General features: G+C 41.9%; 1 long non-coding RNA gene across 1 annotated transcript in view; it reads left to right on the top strand.

Annotated features, from left to right (window-relative positions):
- Nucleotides 1-613: 613 nt before the first annotated feature.
- The window catches only part of LOC310743268, a 29217-nt gene continuing 16711 nt past the window's right edge, over nucleotides 614-13119 (top strand). Inside the window, exons 1-2 of the long non-coding RNA XR_014538919.1 lie at nucleotides 614-741; nucleotides 6461-6537. This is a non-coding gene — a long non-coding RNA (uncharacterized lncRNA). The remainder of the gene's footprint in view (nucleotides 742-6460; nucleotides 6538-13119) is intronic.

Raw genomic sequence — 13119 nt, 5'->3', positions numbered from 1 at the left:
ATTTGGCAGCACAAGCAACCCTGAAATCCTTCAGAGAAAAATGACTGATCCCCTATGGAGCTTAAAAGGGGTGGAAGCGATAAGGGTGGCAGATTTGCTTATTGGGCTCAGGAGAAAGCTATACAAAGCATAAACATATTTCAAGTATGTTGAAGCTAGCAAAATAGAACAAAGCAAATTATAACCCCACTGAAGACTTTCGTGTTCATCAAGCTTTATACCATGTACTTTTAACTAAGCCTGTTGCAATAGAAGATATTTCTAAAGTAAAATCTAATATGTTTTGTGTTATATACTATCTCAGATTGTTTTAAACCACTTAGATTTTTTTTTATGCTGTAGTAGTAAATAAATATAAATAAAGCTGTGGTTTGCTCTCTTTAATTCCTAGAATTATGTATTTTAGAAATCATTACATTTGAGCATAAGACGCTTCAAATGATTAGCTACTTGGATGCATCCATAATTTACGTACCTGTTTTTTGTGTGTTACAACTGTTGCCATGGCAATGCTCTGATCTCACACTGCAGATATTGGCACGGTTACTACACAGCATAAACTATGTAAAGATCTTTCTCTTGAACTCTTTTGACATACACCACTATCTTCCGTTTAAGCAAAGGACCGCTGTCAAATCATGGCCTTAGCCTATAGACCCATCTATATTACTCAATTATTACAGCATTGCCTGTCATCTCTCCACTAAATCACATCTGAGTCCATTGTAACCACCCAATTACGTATGTATAACTTGCTCTATATAACTCATATCACATCATTCTGTTTGATCGGTCATGTCAACACGTTCTTGGCTTTAGCCAAATTGGGGGGGGGGGCATGTGTAAGCCATTTAAAGTGTCTGATACTGGTTGTGAAATCCTGCTCTGAGTTCCACTGAAGTCATCCAGTTAAGTGTGGATGCTCAGATGCTGTAGCCCAGCAATGGGAAACCTCAGGCCTGGTGCGTAAATGCAGATCTCCAGGCCTCTCTGTATGGCCTTTTGAGATTCCTCCTCAGGCCACACTCCTTTTCCCCAGGCCATACCACTCATCAACCATACTGGGCACTCTCTTTGAGTGCTTTTGCCTGGCTAAAACACGTAACCGAACTTTGATAATGCATCTTGCTTGCCTGAATAAAGGATAGAGAGGGATGAGTGAGTAGGAACCAGTCAATTCTACAAAGACAACCTTTATATCCGTTGCTCCACCCACTTTTGCCTCTGCCCCCGCCCACCACTGGCATTTGGCCTCCAGAATGATGCCTTGAAGGGAATATAGCCCTTGGGCCGATGTAGCCTGACACCAAATAGACAGCAGTTCTTTGCAGATACGAAAATTAAATTAACAGATCTACAGGGGAAATGCCATTTGTATGGCAAGGCAGCAGAGGCAGACCTTGGGGGTCTCAAATTTCAGCAACGTTCTATGCAACACCAAAATTCAGTGCCCCCCACCTCTTGTCTTCCATTTTATATCATAGTTGCGGCACCCCCTCATACAGTCCTCCCAGGCCCCACACCCAGTGCAACTGAACCAGTCATGCTCCCTAAATCTATCTCTGATGGCAGGCTCCTTCTTTACCATACACACACTCAATATAATGCCCCTTCCAAAACCAGTTTGATGTCCATATCATGATATTGGTTTCATAATTTTTGACCTGGCAATATATTGTGAATCATGATGGATGTGTGTGTGTGCACTATTATGCAAAAATCACAATGTGGGGAAAACCGTGAAGCCAGCCAATGCACCATCCTTATTTCAGAAATTGTGATAAATTGTTATATCGTGATGTTTAGCTGATGATATATTGTGAAACTGAAGACCAGTTACCACCCAGTCCTAATTATTGGATTCCACATTCATCAACCTAGAATAACTTTGAAAATATTCTGTACTTGCAGTCATTAACATAAATTGTAACCTGTGTCACTCATAGGTATTATAATTCATATAATATGATGATGATATGATATGATGATATGATATGATATGATGATGATATGATATGATGATATAATAATTTATTATTTAACCCCCCCCAAAAAAAAATCTGGCTGGATTTCCCTAGCCACTCTGGGAAAGCCATTAACATGTCGGGGGAAGCTCTCTTTGAAACATTGCGATTGCTACAGGGTTTTTAATTCCACCCCCCAAAAAAGCTTTCATCTCTCAATCCCTTTTACCCAACTTCAAATTATCTCTGGGTACCACTTTTCTGAGATTTATTGAAAATACATTTTAGATTGTTCAGCAGTCCTCCACTGTAAATCCTGCACCACTCACACAGCAAATTTCTAATGAAGTGCCACATACATAAATCCATTGGTCTCATTCCTGATGCTTTCAGCCGATACAATTGCCATTTTGGTTAATGGCAAGTGTCTCTTAACTTCCATCCTCTTGGCTATTATTGACTAGGAGAGCCACACTCCCTACACTGGCTGAAGCCTTAACCCATGGGTAGGCAAACTATGGCCGGGGGCCAGATCCAGCCCAATCACCTTCTAAATCCAGCCTGTGGACGGTCCGGGAATCAGCGTGTTTTTACATGAGTAGAATGTGTCCTTTTATTTAAAATGCATCTCTGGGTTATTTGTGGGGCATAGGAATTTGTTCATCCCCCCAAAAAAATTATAGTCTGGCCCCTCGCAAGGTCTGAGGGACCATGGACTGGCCCCCTGCTGAAAAAGTTTGCTGACCCCTGCCTTAACCCTTTGTACCATGAGCCCAAATCTTTGTACACCTGGCTGAATGTGCTTGGGATTTGTGATGTGATCAGCAACTCTGATCTAAAAGTGATCAAGGAGAGGGCTTTACCCTCAATAGGCCACTTTGACCGGGGGGAGGCATGGCTGTTCAGTGCCACCCATGGCTGCAGATGAAGATTCTGCTTCTGCATCTCTAACTTGAATTCGCCATTTTTTTTATTAAAAAAAATTCAAGCTGGCATGGCTGCAAAGGAAAGCTATTTGCAAATTCAAATTTTGACTTCAAAGGATGAATCAGGAGCACATTCCCGATTCTTCCTTTGCAGCCACAGCTTTAATTTTTCTGTGCCAGATATCACATGTCAGGTGGATGTGCTTTGCTCAAAATGGTTGCGCTGCCTAACCTCTGAGCCTCTGGGCTGGAGGCACTTCACCCTGATGTAGAGGATTCTATGTGCATTCATCCAAACATGCAAAGTTCACCACTCCAAATCTTTCTCAGCACATGCAGGCTGTCTATATTTAGACATTCAGTACAGAAAATCGGTATTCAATACAGTTCTGTTGAAGGATATGGAGTCCAGCTGTGGCAAGAAGTAGTCACAGGGCTAAGCATTGCATTTCTATTTAGGGAAAGATGATGACAATATACCTGCCCTCTTTTCGTTTCTAAAAGGCCAAACATCCAATCGACTGCAGGAGAATAGCATCCCCATACATTTTAAAATAGCATCAATTCCTTGCCCAGCGCAAGTGTTCTGAGAGCATTTTTCCTGCTGAGAATATATGTGAAGTCTGCAGAATGAAGCCACTAAGCAGGAAAGGGTTGCTCAGGAGATACTCGATAAATCTCTCTGCTTTTGCTCTGGACTGTTAAGCTTTGAAGAGGCCACAAAATATAGTGGGTCAGCTTGATGGGTCGCGAATTGTAGAGGCCTGATGGTGCACTTATCCCATATCTTTCTCATGAAGTCTGCATCAATTCCAGCCCAGCAGCAAAGCACATTCTTGGGATCATCAAAAGCCTTTGCCTAATGTTCATTTGGAAGCTACTCCAGTGACTACCTTTGCATAATTCCACTCACCCCCTCAATCATAATCAGCCATATCAATTTTTTTTTTGTCTCCTTGGCTGGGAACCAATTCTTACTTCCTGCCAAGTGCCACAGATACTACAAAATGCTTGTCCTGCAGTTGTAATTTTGCTATATGATACAGACAGCAGCAGAGCTTGCTTTGAAAGGCTTTCTATAAATAGAACAGAGATGCTGTAGTAGCTGGCCGACTGATTTTGCCAGACAGCTTTTCTCTCTACTGATTGGAATCCTGAAGTGACTTTTCCTATTCTCATGTGCTAGGGCAATCCACTGTAATGCATTTGAGTGGAATGTTATATTATTCAGAACAATAATATGCATTTACTGTATGCATTTGCTTTTCTATGTTTATATTATCCAGAAAGAGTTTCAGTTTAATGTACTGAGTTTCAAAACATCAATTCCACTATCTTCTTTTTAGATACACTAATAGACATTGTTTCATTTCCCCCCAATTCACTGAATTGTTGGAATTTCTGGGCAGCCATTACAGAGAAAGAAATTTCTTTTGTCATAGGAAGAATTGGAACAAGCCATTTAATCTGCACATATGCAACTTGAGTAGTAAGGGGTTGTGATGGAGCAGAAACAAATACACAAGCCCTCATGTTCTAAAAAGCACTCCCCTTACTGCCCGGAAAACATCTTAGCAACACTGCAGACTTAAATTCATTTCAATGTATTTGTGTTTTCTTTGCTCACAAACTCTGTCCTCAAGTATTCCCCGACTTCTAGTTTGGGGTATGACTCCAACTACATTCTATATGCTAAGGGTCTATTTTGTACCCCAAATTTGATCCTAACTAAATATCATTAGACTTCTCTTCCAGTCTATCCTCCCCAGATTTCCAAATGAGCCAGGGGAGCTGTCCAGCAATTTCAGCAAGATTAACACAAGTCAGTGGGTCAAGTGCTGAAGAGCAGAGGAGCTGTCCAGGAGACTCCCAGAACTTCTTGACAAGAGCTAAAAGTTTCTGTAACTGGCCTGGGTACCCCAGTGTTTCTGGCATAATATGCAAGGTGTGCAACAATAACCTTCCACACTGGCTGCTCCTGAACCATGTTGATTTGAAACTATCACATATACATAACCACACACACAGAGAGACTTAGACTCCTCCCCACCCCAACAAAAAACCCTCAGAAACATGGCAGGCTAAGGGATGTCTGTGCATGCTTTCCTCTTGCCACTGAAGATCATCCTTGGTGGTAGTGGAGTCAATTAGAGAGGCTCATCAGATCAGGAAGCTTTGGTAGGTATGAAGAAACAAGTACATGCTTTATTTAGCTTGCATTTTATTTGCTTATTTTTAGTAGGTGGTCTCACATTGTAAACTACCCCAAGCTGGTGGGATGGGTGGAAACTGTGGGTTCAAAATCCAGGAGATAAGCGCCAAACAACAGTTGAGAACTGGACCTTTAAAAGCTGCCAGAGGAAGAGTGACTTGTTGGCATACAATACCACCTCCCGTTTTATCCTTGGTGGCGGACACAGATAGAATCTAGGGCTAAAGGAATAAAACATTGCCTTTGAGCATTGTAACGAAGTCATTTAAAATCCCATGCTGTCCTGGAATTTACAGCACAACTTTTGCATGCAAAGTGGGTAAGTAAATTAGACAGGGAAAGGTTCGGAATCTATGCTCATGCTTATTTGCAGGTATAGATTTCGTATGGCCATGGGTAAACAAATGGATGCTGGAAATTAAATGCTAACATTTCATGACTCTGAAAGATGCCGTGGCAGGGTTAATCCTGCTTTAGGTCATGGCACTTAGATTTTATTTCAGATCAGAAGAGTCTGTTTACCTTTCAGAGGAGCATAGAAAGCTGCCTGCTACTGATCATTTGCCCCTTCTTCTTCAGTATTGTCTACACTGGCTGCAGCAGCTCTCCAGGATTTCAAACAGTGTTATCCCTCAGCTTTACGTGGAGATGCCGAGAATTGCACCTGGGACCTTCTGCATTCAAAGCAAGGTTCTACCACTGAGCTGCAGATCCTTTACCTTGAAGACAGAAACGGGGATAGGCTTTCTGAAATGGAAATGCCCTCCAGGATGTAGAATTTTGCATTTTCCTCCTTCCTAAGACGTAATGCTTTAGAACTACATGAAAACCTGTGCTCTTATCTACAGTAAGCCAAACTAGAAATACAAGCATTCCTGTGCATACAGGAATGCCATATCTTCAACAAGTCCCTTTTAGTACCCATCTCCTCAAACCAAAGCACAAACTGTCATGTTGAGTGGCAGAAAAACCTTGAACAGTATATTGATGGCTGCTTTTATGTACCCTTTGGGACAATGAGCACTGAATGAGCATGACTCATTTCATCATATGCTGATTCACACAAGCTTCAAAAATTTGAGCCATGGAATTCGAGCCCTGGTAACCTTTGAAAAATAACTTTAAGCATGTCATTGTCATGATAATGCTTCTTGCCCATCATATATTGCTTATGTAAAACCACAGTATAACACCTTCCCCCCATTTTTAAGTACATTATCTCCAAGGACTCAACCATGCTCTCCATGTACCAAGGGACCTGTGTGTTTCACCAAAGGTGGAGATAGACCTGGGTGACAGCTGGATTTTATATCTCCAGAGATAGGTTGACAACCATTGCATGCTTCTTCTTCCCGCAGTGAAACCCAAAACCTTCACAACACGTAACTGGGCCCCATTGCTGCTATTTTCTCCCTCATTCCAGATGCACCACCAGGTAAAGGACGACTTATGCAGTTCATAGCTGATGCTTATGAATAATCATGAATCAAAATCCACTCATGTTAACAACAAGAAACCTGTGTACATGTGTCAATGTAGAAAGTAGCTAAAGTCCCCCCCTTTCAGAAATCTTTCTCACTTTCTTTACTTCATGTCAGTAGCAAGATGACACCCCCCCCCCCGCACTATTTCACAGAATTGTGAAAAGCATTTTTTGGTCAAATGAAATGCTGCTTGATTTTTGCCATTTTGAACTGGTCTGATTTGCCACCATTTTGATTGGTTTCTCCTGCATCCAGTGACCTTTAGCTTGTTGGGCGGGAGAGCTGGTGAAGAGAGAAGCTTGCACCTGAAGTATGCTCAGATAATTTGCCAAACGACTTAAGCCCCCTGCCTTTATTTTTCATTGAACACAAAAATGATAGTAACACACAGACTGTACATGAATGGCTAGGATGAAAGTTAAAGTGCCCACAAGCATTCTTAAAAGCAAAACAAAAAACCTCTTCTTCCTGCTGATTTATTGTAACACTGAAAGTATGTTTCGATAGTTGCTCCAGGCCAAAGGATTGTATGCAATATTTTCCCTGACTATTTTCTTTATTTCTATTCCTCTTTGTGTGTTTTTCTGCTACTTGATGTATAAGGTGGCTAACTATGAAATAATAAAGGGAAAGAAGGCCCCTTAATTTCAAAAGTATTTATTTATACTTCCCTCCAAGCTCTCTACTAGTGTTTTTTTAAGCTTCATCATTTCCATAACACATTTTACAAAACTGGTGGTGCCAGTATTTGGGCAATGATCACCACTGCCTTCTTGTCCAGCCGCATACACTTTTTGTGAAGGTCAAGTCTATACATGTCTGTTGGACTGCATCCTAAGACAGCTCTCACTGGCTGGGGGAAATGAAGTAAGGATGCCTGGATACCCTGCCTTTTTGTGTGCATTTAAACCAGAGCATCTTACAAGTTACAAGTAGGACCTTTGTTCAGGATTCCATCCAGGCTACTCTAATCCCCAGTTTTCCTTCCCCTCATCCAAACACTGAGCATTCTGTTTTCACTCAGGAAGCTCAGTATTCATCATACTACTTTTGGGTTCCACACTGTAGAATTTGGATTTTACCCTTGCAGGGTGGGTTGTTTTTTGTTTGTTTTTTTGTACTTCTGCAAATCTTGGGGTTCCCTGAAGCATGAAGACTGATGTTTGGAAAACGAGTTTGCTAATCGTATATATGTGTGGATTTCACCACTTTGTCCCCTTGAAATAAGTTTTAATCCAAGTCCATTGAATATGGTAGTGGGCAGTGACAGACAGATGTAGCTACTTTCTTAAGTATGGCTGAGGATTTGTGAGTTGTGGGTAGTAATTTTGGAGATGCCAGCTTAGCCACAACCCAGCACAAGGTGAATATGGGATGTTTTGCTCTTTCTCATTTTCTAATACCATATCAATATTGCACAATATTTTCAAAGGAATGGACATTTGAGGACAAAATATCAACACAGAATGCCCTTTGTGATCTCCTTAATCTTTATTTTATTTAATATTCCTGGGTGCCTTACTAAGTCTCTGTATTATTACACTGGGTGATCTGTAAGAAGTCTAAAGGACAACTGACAGTGATTTTCTGCCCTGGCATCAACTCTAATGAACTGCCAGAAAAGAGTCCTTAAGAAGGCACTTTGATGTTGGAGTGCATAAGGCTTTTGGAGAGGAAAAATGGAATCCAGTTTCTTATCAGCTGTGCATTTCAATCTATCCACTTGCAGAAATGTGTCATTCTTCTGGGAAGTTGTCTTTTATTTTAACAAAATATGGGGTTGAATGTAGCTTTCCGTGTCACATAATATCATTTCTGAAAGAGTGAGCAGAATAAATGAAAGGGAATTCAATTACTCATCCCCAATCCTGTTTGTTGAAGATATGCTCTCATCTGCTGGAAAAGAGATGACAAACTGTATAGAAGGGGAAAGGTGCTCCCTTTTTAACCCAACAGGATTCAGTCAATTTAGTGACTGAGTGGTCTGTTCCATTAAATACAACATCATATGCATAATTTTAGAGTGAATGGACAATGTCTATCAAAGCAGACCTGAAAAGCAGAATAATAGAATTGTAGAATTGGAAGGGATCCTGAGGGTCATCCAGGCCAACCCTCTGCAATGCAGGAATCTCGACTAAAGTATGCATGACAGATGGCCATCCAACCTCTGCTTAAAAACCTGCTGTAAAGGAGAGTCCACCAACTTCCGAGGAAGTCCATTTCACTGTTGAACAGCTCTTACCATCCAAAGATTCTTCCTGATATTTAGTTAGAATCTACCTTTCTTGTAACTTGAATCCATTGGTTCAGATCCTACCTTCCAGAGCCAGAGAAAAGAAGCTTCCTCCATTTTCCACGTGACAACCATATTTGAAGATGGCTTTCATATCTCCTCTCAGTCTCCTCTTAACCAGGCTAAATATGCCCAACTCTCTCAACCATTCCTCATATGGCTTGGTTTCCAGATCCTCAAGTATCTTGGCCGCCCTTCTCTGCAGATGTTCTAGTTTGTCAATAATAATAGAAATAATAATAATAATAATAATAATAATAATAATAATAATAGGGAGCCAGTGTGGTGTAGTGGTTAAGAGCGGTAGACTTGTAATCTGGGGAACCGGGTTCGTGTCCCCGTTCCTCCACATGCAGCTGCTGGGTGACCTTGGGCTAGTCACACTTCTCTGAAGTCTCTCAGCCCCACTCACCTCACAGAGTGTTTGTTGTGGGGGAGGAAGGGAAAGGAGAATGTTAGCTGCTTTGAGACTCCTTCGGGTAGTGATAAAGCGGAATATCAAATCCAAACTCTAATAATAATAATAATAATAATAATAATAATAATAATAATAATAATTTATTCTGAAAATTAATATATAAAGCTTAAAGTTGTGAGGACTGATCATGTGGTGTAGATACTAAAGGAATGGGCTTGCATGCAGGAAATTGTGAATTCTGTCTTTTGAACTACATCTTCATCTCCTTGTTTACATTGCTACCTTTATGCAAAAAGTCCAGGGTTCAAGTGCTGCCATCTCTAGAGGACCTTTGTTAACAAAGCACATAAAAGACTTCAGATCAAAAGTCTAGAGACCTGCTGCCCTTCAGTACAGGGCAGGAGAGAGAACCAGTGTTACCAGGTATATGGCAGCTGTTTATATCCTTCTTTATATTTTTGAGGATCTCTGTATGCAAAATGCTCCACAGTGGGCAATGAGAGTCCTTGTTGCAGTTGAGGTACTCAGCCACTGCATTGCTTGCTATTGATACTCAATGGCCTGGAAGCTCAGCAGTGAAACTCACAACTGCAGGCACATAGCTTTATCTGCTCTACAGAGTTGTGACGATAAAAGGAGATTAGAATTGTAAAGCACTTTATACATTGAGATAGCCGGGGATGATTATTGTTTGGGGTGGCACTGGAATGAAGATAAGACTGCTTACAGAAATGTCACATTTCCCAAAACCAAGTTCTGCATCTTGAATAATTCATTAATAGAGTTTGAGATCTTTACTCACCTTTTTCATTGCAGGATCTCAAAATGTTTTAGAGGCATCACATCCTTCAAAGTGTGCTGTGCCATCTAATATTTATGCTCTCTCCTCTTTCTGAGCTCAACATGATTAACCCACACCCAAAACACTGATATTATGTAATGCTTTCAAAATGTTTGGCAATGGTTTTTAGAGGGTTATAAAATATTATCATGCTTTGCCTGATTTCATGCTGATGGCACTTCATTGTTTATACTGTCTTTAAACTTCTTTGCATTCATATTTCCCCCACCTGCCCTGTGTTAATAGGTTCGGTTTTTCACAAACCAGCCGTATTTTTAGAGTCAAAAGCATTATGAAAGCCAGGTTAAACAGCTCCTTGCTTTGAAGCAAGCTGGAATTATTAAAGGAACTCATCATGGGCAGAGTTGCTTTAACTCAAACAAGAGAGATTAAACTGTGATCCACAAACTACCTGAAAGCCAGCAGCTTTAACAACAGTGGGATGGCAGCAAGTGAACAAATGTAATGCTATGGTACTGGGTTGCACATCAATTTGCTCCAACAGAAATAAAGCAATTTCATATCCCTTTTATCTCAATGGCCCAATCTTCTGAGTCACCGTGTCAGCAAACAAATGTCCAGGGTTAAGTGTCAACAGCAGCTCTGCTGGCTTAACGCTTGTGATCTGTGCCTCTATTCCAGATTCACAATTTTTCTGGAATTTCACTCAGATGAAGAAGCATGTGTAGCTGACACTACACAAGAGTTGTAGTGGCATAGTGAATGCCTGCTGGGACAAAAAGATCTTCATTCTTAAGGAAATCAGCCCTGAGTGCTCACTGGAAGGACAGATCATGAAGCTGGGACTCCAATACTTTGGTCACCTCATGAGAAGAGAAGACTCTCTGGAAAAGACCCTGATGCTGGGAAAGATGGAGGGCACAAGGAGAAGGGGACGGCAGAGGACGAGATGGTTGGATAGTGTTCTCGAAGCTACCAGCATGAGTTTGACCAAACTGCGGGAGGCAGTGGAAGACAGGAGTGCTTGACATGCTTTGGTCCATGGGGTCACAAAGAGTTGGACACGACTAAACAACAACAAAATAGACTGGACATTCAGTAGGGAGTGGCCCTGTCTGACCTCAACTGCATGACTAGGGGTGGATGAATTTGTTGATTTAAGTTTCTTCAGTCTGTCCTATTTCAGTGTTCAGATTTTTCTAAACCCTGCAAGAAAATGTGCACACTTTCCCACACACATTTCTCCTAACATATGCATGTTTGCATGGAATGCTTATACACATTATTGCACGCAATTTTCCTAACTGAATTGTTTTCACTAATATATGCATTTTGCTGTGCACAAATTTTTGTATCCATTATTTTGGTTGGTGATAAATAACAAAATTCAGAGAAGTGAGAATTTCTTAAGAAAGCTGTAGTTTTCATTTTGGTTTGGACAGTGTGAATTAGGTAGGTTTGCATTAAAATGCCAGTCAAAGTCATTTCTCCCCATCCATATGCAGGGCATAGAACTAGAGCCTGAGAGATGTGACAAGGATGAGACTAAAGGTGATTCCTCTATGAAAAATTCATTTCAGGCTCATTCAGAGGAATTATATTTCATGTATGCTCTGGGTGGAATGGTTTTCAAAAAATATGAGGTTAACATAACTACTATATGCTTAGAAACCAAAGGGAACCTAGAAAAAGAGTGTAACATTTTTGTGGCCCTGACATCAAAGAAACAGGCTTATATCTTAGGACTTTCCCACCTTATGTGGAGACTGCTGAGAGACATTAACACATCCTGCCTCTCCCAGCCCATCAGGTCTCATTGACCAGTCCCATCCTCATTTAAGATGGAAGGCAACTGGTGGTCCTGGTCCACTATTAGAGGACTGGTCCAGTGAGTCCCTGAGGAGCAGAAGGGCAAGGCACTTTGTAATCATCTCGCAGTGAGTTGGTAACCACAGTGTATTGGGAATTGATCATATTGCCGGGGGACGTGATATAGAACAGGGCTTATCAACTTTTCTGGGCCAGTAAGCATGTTTGGAATTTTGAGAAAGTGCTGTGGAAACCAGTCACAAAATGGCTGACACTGGGCGTGTGGCATAATGCAAAATGACTGCCATGAGGGTATGTCAGGAGAGCAGGAGCCAATGCAAATAGAAATAATAATAATAATAATAATAATAATAATTTATTATTTGTACCCCGCCCATCTGGCTGGGTTTCCCCAGCCACTCTGGGCGGCTTCCATAGAAACCAAAAATACACTAAAATATCACAGATTAAAAACTTCCCTGAACAGGGCTGCCTTAAGATGTCTTCTGAATGTCAGGTAGTTATTTATCACTTTGACATCTGATGGGAGGGCGTTCCACAGGGCAGGCGCCACTACCGAGAAGGCCCTCTGCCTGGTTCCCTGTAGCTTTGCTTCTCGCAATGAGGGAACCGCCAGAAGGCCCTCGGCGCTGGACCTCAGCATCCGGGCAGAACGATGGGGGTGGAGACGCTCCTTCAGGTATACTGGGCCGAGGCCGTTTAGGGCTTTAAAGGTCAACACCAGCACTTTGAATTGTGCTCGGAAACGTACTGGGAGCCAATGTAGGTCTTTCAAGACCGGTGTTATGTGGTCTCGGCGGCTGCCCCCAGTCACCAGTCTAGCTGCCGCATTCCGGATTAGTTGTAGTTTCCGAGTCACCTTCAAAGGTAGCCCCACGTAGAGCGCATTGCAGTAGTCCAAGCGGGAGATAACCAGAGCATGCACCACTCTGGCGAGACAGTCCGCGGGCAGGTAGGGTCTCAGCCTGCGTACCAGGTGGAGTTGGTAGACAGCTGCCCTGGACACAGAATTGACCTGCGCCTCCATGGACAGCTGTGAGTCCAAAATGACTCCCAGGCTGCGCACCTGGTCCTTCAGGGGCACAGTTACCCTATTCAGGACCAGGGAGTCCTCCACACCAGCCCGCCCCCTGTCCCCCAAAAACAGTACTTCTGTCTTGTCAGGATTCAACCTCAATCCATTAGCC

Source organism: Podarcis filfolensis (genome assembly GCF_964270895.1).
Source record: "Podarcis filfolensis genome assembly, chromosome: 10".
Taxonomy (NCBI): Eukaryota; Metazoa; Chordata; class Lepidosauria; order Squamata; family Lacertidae; genus Podarcis; species Podarcis filfolensis.
The sequence above is the reverse complement of the archived record's forward strand: the minus strand, read 5'-3'. Positions and strand labels throughout refer to the sequence as shown.